This window comes from Tachypleus tridentatus, chromosome 2, assembly GCF_004210375.1.
Source record: "Tachypleus tridentatus isolate NWPU-2018 chromosome 2, ASM421037v1, whole genome shotgun sequence".
Taxonomy (NCBI): Eukaryota; Metazoa; Arthropoda; class Merostomata; order Xiphosura; family Limulidae; genus Tachypleus; species Tachypleus tridentatus.
In genome coordinates, this window is record NC_134826.1 from 8,755,602 (window position 1) to 8,768,522 (window position 12,921).

The 12,921-nt window shown below is 34.0% G+C and overlaps 1 pseudogene across 1 annotated transcript; it reads right to left on the minus strand.

The window, feature by feature from the left end:
• Nucleotides 1-1,798: 1,798 nt before the first annotated feature.
• LOC143237783 (sulfotransferase 1 family member D1-like) lies at nt 1,799-12,260 on the minus strand (annotated as a pseudogene). The gene is made up of 2 exons (XR_013020274.1): nt 12,027-12,260; nt 1,799-3,040 (listed from the first exon to the last, which is right to left on the minus strand). The product of XR_013020274.1 is annotated as a sulfotransferase 1 family member D1-like (transcript).
• Nucleotides 12,261-12,921: the final 661 nt, after the last annotated feature.

The following is a 12,921-nucleotide window of genomic DNA, read 5'->3' on the forward strand; positions in this document are numbered from 1 at the left end:
CCTCTTCCACCTTTTGTCTAAGCAGATATTTCCCCACAACTTGATGCAAACAGTGGGATGTATGTGAAATGTTTTGCACTCTGATCAGTTATACCTGTTTTCTTTTGTGTATAACAATTTAATATTTTACAATTATCTATTACATATATGTAAATACAAATGAAAATAATCAACTTTTATGTCTGCATCAATTATATATGGGAGAAGTATTAGCACTTTATAACAATAACGAACGAATACAAAACCCAAACGGTGGGTGGTCGTGATATTTCGGGAGGTACCCAAACGGTGGGTGGTCGATATTTGGTTCTTGGTCATTGCATTCATACTCTGCCTCCATTTTTATTTTTTTTTAGCTGTATGGTTTTTCATCTGCGTTACTTTTTTGTTTCACAAATAAAATATTTTAATATTTTGGGAGTTATTACTTCAGACATTTTCCATTTATTTTGTACCGTTGTGTATCCTTTACAAATTGTTTCAGTTTTTCATTCCTTTATGTCTTTATGTTTCTGTGTTAAACGTCACAGCAATAAATAAATGTATTTAGGGTTAGTGAACTAACCTTATAGATGTTTCTTTAACCTTCGTGTAAAAATATATGTAACTGAAAAATATGTTTGATCTTAAAATATATTTTATTAACACTGATTTCTATGCTAGAAACTGTATTTATCCCTAATAATTTTCTATAAACGCGCACTTCCATCTTGAAAATACACATAAGTTTGTTACAATTCTACTTGGCTCTGATTCGCCAATCTTACTATGACGTAATCGTGATGGCTTTAACTCATAAAGACTTCCTAAACTAAATAACAAGTCCAATTTATATTCAATTTACCAGTTGTGAACGAATTACAACCAAAAATACCGCACCTGTTATATACATGTTCGCTACATGAAGCTGGCTTTGTTATGCTTTTCACTTGCCATTGTCCTGATGAGGGGTGGAATTCTCGCTTTTAGAAAATGCAGCATATAGTGAATTGTAGGACAGTTTGGATGTGTACTTATCTTTAGCATCTTAAATATTTTGACTTCTGAATAAATCACAGGAATAAATTTGTAGCGTAAATTCTGCACATTCTTTAAATGTTACGTAAATATCGGTCCAAAGCGGTGAATAAAATGGTATCTAGCAACACCATACATATTGTTTTAATTTATCTTAAAAGGAAAACTCGTGCTTTACGTGTTAAACTTTTCTTTTGATTGTTGTATTTGATAACACGTATAGACAGTGTTATGTATTAAATGTAACTAAAACAATTCAGTGACCTTCTTCCATAGATTGTTCATGTGAGAGGTTACGTACATAGACTTCTGAACGAATCTGATGTGGGCATTTTTATTATCGAGAGGTTAAGCCTATTCCACGTGGGAGCGTTATAATATGACGGCCAATCCCAGTATTTGTTCGTAAAAGAGTAGCCCAAGAGTTCGCAATGAGTGGTTATGAGAGGCTGCCTTCTCTCTAGTCTTACACTGCTAAATTAGGAACGGCTAGCGCAGATAGCCCTAGTGTAGCTTTGCGCGAAATTCAAAACAAACCAAACCAAGCCTATTACACAACACGAGATACTTTCCAGTCACCTCTACTACAAAACACACCTCGAGCTGATTGGTGGAATAAAAATGACAAACCGATCGACTTATCTATTGAGAGATACTAATATAATGACGCTTTCCAAACCTGAATATCGGTAGCAGGAATTAAAGCCAAACTCAACACGGTGATAGTACCGGTGTTCTAAGTGTCGAAACACAAATTAATAAATTCGTACACATTGTTCTATAAGTTTACAAAGAATGTTTATTTTAATATATATTTTCAAGTTTATATATACGGAATGTATACATGTATATAATTTGAATAATTTTATAAAATAATGTATAAAACTTATAAAAATGACATATGATGTTTGAACCAGTTCAAACCAAGTCACAATATATACTTCTGGATATAGATACATATGAAAAACTTTAAAGTGAGAGAACGTCTAATACACCATGTTAATTATTCCCGTCCTTCAGTTTATAATTATATATAGAAAAGCATTCTTATAATGAATTTTTCATTGATTTAAAAATCAGTTAATAATCTCAAGTCAGAGATCTTTCCACAACTGTGGAATATCAGTTCCTTCTGTTTTCTGCATCATGTGTTTCTTTAGTCTACGATACTGCTCGTCTGAAAAATTCTCTTTCCACTCTCCAACTTGTCCTTTACGAAAAAATTCAACTTTCTGGTCACAATCATCATCGTGACCAATATTGTATTGTAGTTTTTCCTTCATGGTGTTGAAACCGGTGTTTTCTAGTATCTTATTTAATATATCTTTATCATCTCTGAGTTTCTCCCAGTAATTGTTTCCCAAGAATTTGGCTACATTCATCACGCTGTTCTCTGGATTCAACTTCATTTCTTCGTAAGTAGTGAAAAAGACATTAGGGTCCTGACGATGTGGCCACCAGGAAAGAAGATGATCAAAAAAGTCTCCATAATGAACCTCCCCTCGAATGAAGCATTCGAAAAAGTCATCGAAAGTCCCATCTTCGAAATGATAGTGGTTCTTTATCTTCTTGGTGTGATGGTAAAAAAAGACACACAACAATCGAAGGGATTACGAGCCACCAAAATATACTTAGCATCGGGATGATGCGGTGTGAGATGGTAAGGAAGATGAACTTTCAAAACTCTTGGTGGTTTCATGGTTTCTGCCACTTCTCCTCCTGTGAGTTCCAAGAAAGGAGTGTATTTCATATTCATGTCACGAAAAGAAGGCAGAGGAGCCCCTTCATTGATTATTTCCCATACAATGTACTGCATCCAAGTGGTTCCGCATTTGGGATAAGTAACAATAAAAATGTCTTCTGGTCTAGCTTTATAGGAGATTGCTGATCGTACGTTTTCAGGAGTAAAAAATGATACTGGAAAAGGTAAACCCTCAACTGTATGTAAAGGGATCTTTTTGTACGTGTTTCTTGAATCGTCTTCGATCTTGAACGTTTTGATGTTTTTGCTATTCATTTCTGTCTTTTGTGTACGAAATATGAAAATGAAATTAAATGTATTAAAATTAAATATGTGATATATATAACTGATTTTAATTGTTATCAATTAATATTTTTATCATATTACGTTTTTGTCTTAAAATACAAAAATTTCATATCAAGAATATCAGTAACATTATAATCGTAATAAGGCTGTCAAATCAAACACCTTTATATTCATAACAACAATTATCTAATAATTGTAATGAAGCAAAATAATTAAAGTTCTATATTTGTTCTAATAATTTTAATTAGACTAACAAACTAAACTCTTGTATATTTGTTACAAAAAACGATCTAACTACTGTAATCAGACTATCAAATGAAGCTCTTCTATATTAGTTACAAGAATGATCTGAGAAATGTAATTAGCCTAACAAATTAAACATTTGTATATTCATTACAATAATAACCTAAACCTAATTAATGGTCACACAGTCGGAAAATTTGAAAATTGTTATAAAATGACATTAAAACAAAGGACAATTAAATACCGATGGCTATAGTTCGAAACGTACATCACAATCAAACATACACATAATTTTCACGTTACTACATACAAAATTAGAGACGGCATGATTAACATTTATTTAACAAGCAGAGATATTAAATTGTGTGTTAATAATGACAATCAAGATACTAAATTTGGAAATATAATATCATGTACAACTTTAAAACCAGAATCAGCTATGGTAAAACCAGAAGTGTAACTAAGGGGCTGGGAACAGCTGTGTTTTGTGATGAGTCTTTTGTTTTCAATTTCAAATGGGTTATCTCTGCTCTGACCATCACGGGTATCAAAACCCAGTTTCTGGCGTTCTAATTATGGAAACATGCCGCTATCCCTCTGAGGATAGATAGTGTACAGAAGGCACCGTGATAAGAAACTCTTAGGTGCACTAATAAGAGTCATGAAAATATATTGGTAGGTTTACATACAGCAGCAGATATTGAAAACATTAAGATTATTGTTCCACAGCTGTGATGGATCAAGTTCAATACGGGACTGTCAATTTGATATTTTGTACAACTTCTAACTGTATCAAAGAAAAATAGAGAGAGAACAAAATTCATTAGCTGGAATTCGTTAAACAATGTTTATATCTAATAACCGAAACAACAAATATGGTTAAACTTAATCCGAGAATTGGGATACTCACAAAATATTTTAACAATTTTCCATCATATATATCTACCAGGTGCCACTTATTCACGCATGCTCAGTCGCACCTAAGGCTAAAATGGCTGTCAGTGCAGTTTTATACATGAGTGGAAATGTCTGTTAATTAAACGTGTACCGTATACAGTACACGTGAAGAAGGGGAATATGACAACTAAATCTTTGAAACGTAAATCTACAGATTCCCTAAATACTATTGGTTAACCACTTAGTGACGCACGCAGATAATTCATATTCAATGTTGGAGGACAACACGCTCGTATGTAGACCATTTGTCTGATATCGTGAAAAGGAAAACTTTATTCGCAGATCAACCTTTCTCAAACGGCCTCTTACATCATGTGAACTGTAATACACTCCGCCTTGCCCTACTTCTGAGCCAGTGTTTGGAAACCACAAGTTCGTCACCGCCATATTCCCTGTCTTTGGTGTGGAAAGGGTTGGCATGTGACGCTGTCCTAAGCAGTACGTTGTAACATTATGGTAGGCCTAACTGGATGACGCAAGATTCCTTAAAAATCTGCACGTTTTCTTAATATGTTAGGTACATCATATTATAAGTTTGTGAAAAAATTTAGAGAAGTAGGCCCTCTTTCATTATGATTTATCTTATTATAAACATCATAATGGATTAGACTTAGAGTAAACTTATATCAACCTAATTAGACGTAACTTACATTTCCCAGTCGTTTTCTGCCTGTTTGTGTATGTATTAAGTTAATGTACACGCGATTATCTATGTTAAATGAAGGTCATATAAATATACTAGTGGTAGGCAAACAGGTATAGTTCTTTTACGCAACTATAAACTTTTGTTTAATGTAGATTTTTTTAAATACTTCAATTTTTTATAATTACTAAATTTCATATACACAACAGAGATTCTGTTAACTTTCTGTAATGGAAAATTTTCAGTAATAATGCACAAGACATGTATTTAAGTCAAACTTCAGAACCATTGCATAATACCAACTGAAGTCTTTCTGTAAGTCAATTAATGAGGCCCATTATTTCAACCATTGTATTAACAGAAAGTTTATATAAATATATATAACAATCCAGGCCTTTTGACGTCATCAAAGTTAAGACAACAACCGTATTGCACACATTTCTCATGAAGCATTTAATGTTTAATAAATATAGAAAATATACTTCATAATATCATACAGAATATAAAGCTGATATTATGACAAATAAATGAGTTTGAGTAATTTAATATTCTTTCATAATATACTTCTGTAACATGAACTAATATCATGTAGAATATTGTACCAGTTATTGTCATTTGGCTTTTTATTATTGAGTTAATAAAAAACTTTTCACAGTCCACTTAATGGAGGCCGGCATGGCCAGGTGGTTAAAGCCCTCGACTCGTAATTAGAAGGTCACGGGTTCGAATCCGTGTCACACTAATAATGTTTGCCCTTTCAGCTGTGGGGGCGTTATACGTGACGGTCAATCCCACTATTTGCTGTACTAACCTAATTGCCCGATTTCGCAACCTAACATTACTCACACATATCTGTACGGTATAAACATATCAGGAATAAAAACTCCAACTTGTGGAGCAATATTGAAACATGTTACTGTTAGGCATGAGAAATTACTATGAAATTAAAACTTGAAATATGACAATTAATACAACACGTATAATTAATAATTACACTTTTAACGTGTTGTCAAGAGCACTGTATGTACGTGAAGCATGTTGATTATACCCTGAAAGCGCAGTAATAAAGTATGCAAATCTTAAAATTTGTTGGTGACACAAAGAACGACTCTGTAACCCGCATATACAACATGTGAGCCATCAGTGTCTGTCGTCGGTAGTTATTGATATCTGGGATAACTATCGGAAACTAACAACTTCTTTCTCTTCATGTTGACATCTCTATCTTCACGAGCTCTCGAGAACAAACTGAAACCTGTATTGCTATCCAACTAGTGTTATTATGAAGTCCACTTTACTTAAAATGAATTAGCCCACTTTAATAAAAACTCAACTTCACGTGCAGGTCTGAGATTCATGCTAATAATTCTGAGTTGCACCCCAGTTGAGAAATGTTTCCTTTTAAAACTAAACAGCTGGCACGAATAAAATAAAAACGTTAGCTGTCTACGTTATCTGTGACGGACCTGATGACATGTCTACTGCTGTGACAATAAACTGGCTATATCAACAACATAGCAATCATACAAATGTTACGGAGACAAAATTTCGGTATTTGTTTTTAAATCAGAAACTGTCAAACAGAATGATAATGTTTACCGTTCGTGTACGTACTGACTACCTATCCACTGTATAGGTCAACTGACAATGAAAATCAAAGACAACTTCATGTGTAACCTTCGCTGATTTCTTGAAATGGGAATAAGTGAAATACCTGTCACGTATTAATAATAACATATCCAGAACTCTTGAGACATGTGGAGACTATATAAACTAAGATAGTTATTGAGTGATTTTGAAGGTACTCAGGTACAGTACCACAACTTGTTTCACGTTTCAAAACTGTTAGCATTACTTGTGACATATCGTGACGTCTTTTCCCCTTGTACGATTGTGTAGATTTAATATCATGTTAACAAGAGTTTCAATACACTTGTTGGTTTGGAATGAAGGAGAAACTTTTCAAAATGCGATATCTGTGATCTGCCCATCACGGGTATCGAAACCCGGTTTCTAGCGGTATGAATTCGCAGCACAGCTTTGAGGCTTCTGGATGCGTCTGGAGAATGCTTGCAGCTTCCTGATGCCATCTCTGATAAAATGAGATAGGTCTATGTGTTCACTCAGACAGCTAGAATTAAACTGAAGAGGTGAGTCCCTGTATATATTACTATGGAAAGTTCTAGGACATTCTAGAAAGTTCTTGAAAATTCTTGTAAGTGCAGGAATATTCTCTATCAGCTTCTCAGCACTTGAATCTACCTCGAATGTTCTGGAAAATGGGTAAATTTGAAAATTTCATTACCCAGGTGAGAAAAGCAAACTTTGAAGAAACAATAGGTCTTTTCCATTTATATAATCAATTGGGAAATAACACTTTCTACCCAGGAACAAGAAAAAGTAAAAATTTTGTTACAAAGTGTTATTTGACCCCAAACAGAAGCTTACGGACAAATGTAACCGGGGATACTCAGAAATTTCTTTTTCTTTGCTTCCCTCATGATTTAACAAAATCAGGGAGACTAAAGTATGATAAGAGAACTTGATAAAAGGGGAAAAGCAATGAGGATTTATTGATGTTCAAGAGAAATGAGGATTTATTGAAGTTCAAGAGCAATGAGGATTTATTGAAGTTCAAGAGCAATGATGATTTGTTGAAGTTCAAGAGCAATGATGATTTGTTGAAGTTCAAGAGCAATGATGATTTGTTGAAGTTCAAGAGCAATGATGATTTGTTGAAGTTCAACAGCAATGAGGATTTATTGAAGTTCAGGAGCAATGAGGATTTATTGAAGTACAAGAGTAATGAGGATTTATTGAAGTTCAAGCGAGGGCAAAAATCCATAGACGGGTAGTACAAAATGAAGAGTCGATATTGGACTTAGGGTCCTTCAGAGCCGCGGGGTAATGTGTTTTACAGTCATTTATTACTTTCTCAGGACGCATAGACTAAACTGTGGGAAGGAATTAAGCCGTACTGACCTCCTCTTAGGACATGGAACTAACTTCGACGGGCCAGGAACATATATCGTTTTTTTCAAAGTATCTATTTACGACTCACTGTTCTATGTACTAACAACAACGTCACTCGACTCTTCCAACGCTTACTGTTGTATATACTCACAACAACGCCACTCGACTCTTCCAATTCTTACTGTTGTAATGCATTAACAACATCACTTGACCCTTCCAACACTTACTGTTGTATATACTAACAACAACATCAATTGACCCTTCCAACGTTTACTGTTGTATATACTAACAGCAACATCACTTAACCCTTCCAACACTTACTGTTGTATATACTAACAACTACATCACTCGACCCTTCCAAAGCTTACTGTTGTATGTACTAACAACAACATCACTCGACCCTTCCAACGCTTACTGTTGTATGTACGAACAACAACATCACTCGACTCTTCCAACGCTTACTGTTGTATATACTCACAACAACGCTACTCGACTCTTCCAGTTCTTGCTGTTGTAATGCATTTAACAACATCACTTAACCCTTCAACACTTACTGTTGTGTATATACTAACAACAACATCAATTGACTCTTCCAACACTTACTGTTGTATATACTAACAACAACGTCACTTGACCCTTCCAACGCTTACTGTTGTATATACTCACAACAACGTCACTCGACTCTTCCAATTCTTACTGTTGTACGTACTAACAACATCACTTAACCCTTCCAACACTTACTGTTGTATATACTAACAACAACGTCACTTAACCCTTCCAACACTTACTGTTGTATATACTAACAACTACATCACTTGATCCTTCCAACGCTTACTGTTGTATGTACTTACGACAACATCACTCGACCCTTCCAACGCTTACTGTTGTATGTACGAACAACAACGCCACTCGAGTCTTCCAACGCTTACTGTTGTATATACTCACGACAACGTCACTCGACTCTTCCAACGCTTACAGTTGTATATACTAACAACAACGTCACTCGACTCTTCCAACGCTTACTGTTGTATGTACTAACAACAACATCACTTGACCCTTCCAACACTTACTGTTGTATATACTAATAACAACATCAATTGACCCTTGCATCACTCACTGTTGTATATACTAACAACAACGTCACTTGACCCTTCCAACGTTTACTGTTGTATATACTAACAACAATGTCACTCGTGTCTTCCAACGCTTACTGTTGTATATACTCACAACAACGTCACTCGACTCTTCCAACGCTTACTGTTGTATGTACGAACAACAACATCACTTGACCCTTCCAACGCTTACTGTTGTACATACTAACAACAACGTCACTCGACTCTTCCAACGCTTACTGTTGTATGTACTAACAACAACATCACTTGACCCTTCCAACACTTACTGTTGTATATACTAACAACAACATCACTTGACCCTTCCTACACTTACTGTTGTATATACTAACAACAACATCAATTGACCCTTCCATCACTTACTGTTGTATATACTAACAACAACGTCACTTGACCCTTCCAACGCTTACTGTTGTATATACTAACAACAACGCCACTCGACTTTTACAACGCTTAGTGTTGTATATTCTCACAACAACATCACTTGACCACACTTACTGTTTTATCTATATTCATGTAATACGTTGTAATTGCTTTGAGCTACATTTATTAGAATTCTGTATTATTAACAACACTTAGTAGATATTTTGAAACTAGTTGTAAATACATAAAAACTGAACTCATTTCATGGTGGTTTATTCGAATTTTGAAAAAAACCTTCAAATTACAGTCGAATATTGGTCTCTGATAATGATAGAAGTTCCATGTTCTAGATACCTATTGGTTACATAATGTATTTACTGGTGTTTTTATGTGTGACTCAATCACAAATTATGTTTTATTTTTATAATACACTTATGTTTCCCCACAGTGACATCTGTAGACACAAAAATGTTTCTTAACATTTTTGAAGTGATTACCATAGTTCAGGAGCAAACCTTCCTTCAGTTAGTGCTAAACTGTTTGTTAGGCCTTAATATTAATAATATGGTAGTCCTTATAGACAGAGCATTCTTCAAGTTAAACAGCATCAAAACTTGTTTCTAACTAATAATAAAGCCAGAGTTAAGAACAGTAGATTATAAGCTACGTAAGTACAACTTTTTAAGTGTAGTTCAATATTTGTAACAAGATCAGCTTATGAAATTTAGAAATATGAAAGATAGAAACTTGAAAGAACCAAAATCCAAATAACTTAATAAGCACAATGGGCTAATTTAGCCCATCACACTCAAAGAAACTAATCAATGTTTCGAGTTTGAATAAACAATCCTTTTCCCATATTCATATTTGTTGGAAGTAACATAATTTTATAACCTGAAGTTCAAATAATTATTTTCATTTGTATATTAACAACAATGTTATTGTAAATGTTATAGAATACTGTGAATTAAAATCATGCCATTTTACTTTGTTTAAATGAATGTTTTAGAATCCTAAGACCTTATTGAAAACTGAATCATAAAAGTAGTGGCTTTATTTACAACTTGTCATTTATATTTTGTGTTATATGTCAAAACTAATCTTCAAATAATGTGACCCTACTAAAGTAACTGTATCCATCATTGTCACTCTCTAAAATATCAACCATTATCTTGTCTCCATAAGAAACTGAACCAGATTTATATTATTTGTATTAGAAACTATTTAAGTTGCTCGTTACACCTCCATCAAGTATCTTTTTTATTCTGAAAATATATATACATAAAGCACTTGAGAGATTCAACCTCTCCTCATATGACAACCGCTACATCCCTGGTACAATTCTAGTAACTCTTTCCAACAATTCAATGTTTTTCCTGAGGTAAGGAGTCAAAGACTAAACACAATATTTAAAATGTGATGTAACCAGTAACCTACAAAGTGAAATTATAATCTCTTTAGATTTGTATTCAATATTTCTGTACATACAACCTAAAATCCTATTTGCTCTATCACAAACAACAGCACACTGATTGGATGGCTTAAGAGACCAGTCAACCATTACAAGAAGATTCCTTTCTTTCATAACACTGTTTATGTTATTCTAATGCAATATATATTTATAATTCAAATTATGATAGTTCACATGCAGTATCTTACGGGCCCGGCATGGCCAAGTGCGTTAAGGCATTTGACTCGTAATCTGAGGGTCGCAGGTTCGAATCCTGGTTGCACCAAACATGCTCACCCTTTAAGCCATCGGGGTGTTATAATGTGATGGTCAATCCAACTATTTGTTGGTAAAAGAGTAGCCCAAGATTTGGCGGTGGGTGGTGATGACTAGCTGCCTTCCCTCTAGTCTTACACTGCTAAATTAGTGACGGCTAGTGCAGATAGCCCTCGAGTAGCTTTGTGCGAAATTCAAAACAAACAAACAAGCATTATCTTACATTTATTATAATTAAAACCCACCTACCATTTATTTACCCAACTCAGTAAATGATCTAAATCCTTTTGTAAAATAACAGTACCCTCTTTTCAGGCAGCAACACCAAATACCTCAACATGATCAGCACATTTAAGAGCTTTATTAATCATTCTTTCATCAATGTGATTGATGTAAATCAAAAAGAGTAAAGGTCCTTAGACCAAGCCCTGGGCTCATCGTTATCAAACATGTTTCAGTTACTTCTATTATATCTGAAGTCATTATGCTCTGATGTCATCTATTTTATTTCTTATGCTTATAACACTACAACAGTTACAATTAAGCCTATTATTATAACTATTCCTATACTTATTTCCCACACTAAACTTTTCTTTGTGCATTTGGTTTTTCATTACCCTCATCACTATCTAGTCCCAGTTTTAAACTTCCCTTACAGCTGTGTTAATAGCCTTACCAAGTAAGCCAGTCTCTTATTTAAATGTAAATCATCCATTCCAAAAAGTTCATTTATTTCACTAAACTAATGCCACAAGTCCAACTAGCTAATTCTTACATACTAACCTAAGCCTAGCGTTTAACCCTACTTACAAACTTTATCTCCACAATTAATTCTGGGCAGTATTCCTGAGAAAATTATGTTATGGTCTTTTTCTTTAAATGCCTTTCTCAACCTCCTATACTTATTAAATAGCTCCTCCGACTTACCTTTCTTACATAGTTGGCCCCTATATGCTGCACAAAAAACTTCATATCCGGTCCCTTTTATAATTTCTCTTGTTCTGTCAGTTATATCCAATTTGATTACTTTCTCCTTGTTTGCCACATAGACTATTCTGTCTACATACCTTGTCAAGTAACCACCTACAACTACAACCACATCCATCTTTGGCCCATTGGTTTTCCTTCCCTCCATCAGCTCCTCGTCTGCAGAAGCCAAAGGCTGAAATTTGTTGCTCAGCAGAATGGGCTCATTATAACCGAGCCCAGTATGTTTAACACTCATATTACTCTAACTTACTGAAAGTCAGTGTTAACTGATGTATTCCTTAAACGTTAAAGTTAAATCTCCTCTTAAAATCCTGCTATACTGTTTTATCTACTGCCTTTGTTTTAATTATGATAACCTCCAAGTTCTCCTTCAAACTACACATAAAAATTGTACATCTTCCCAAATAACACTCACTCATTGCATCCATTACTTAGTTACACTTAACAAACTGTGAACACTTAAGTCCTACACTAGTCTTAACCATTGTATTTATAAGTTATATTTATAGCCCGAAATATATACCCAAAAAAACTCAATAACAAATACCAGTAGCTTATTATTATCAACACTATTACTGTTAAGTCTATCATTTAAAAAACAATTATTTTTTATCATTGTTTTGTTTTCACACTAAAGTAATTGAGTTTATCTTTAATTACAGAGAACTTAGAAATATAACTTGATAACAAGTCTTTCTTGTATACGTCATGTTAATAATAAAATATATTTATTAATAATTTAACGTGATTTACATGTTATACCAATAAACTTTCAAAGACATCACGATATTAATTTGAATTAATGGAACTAGAGTTCAAATGAAGAAGTTAA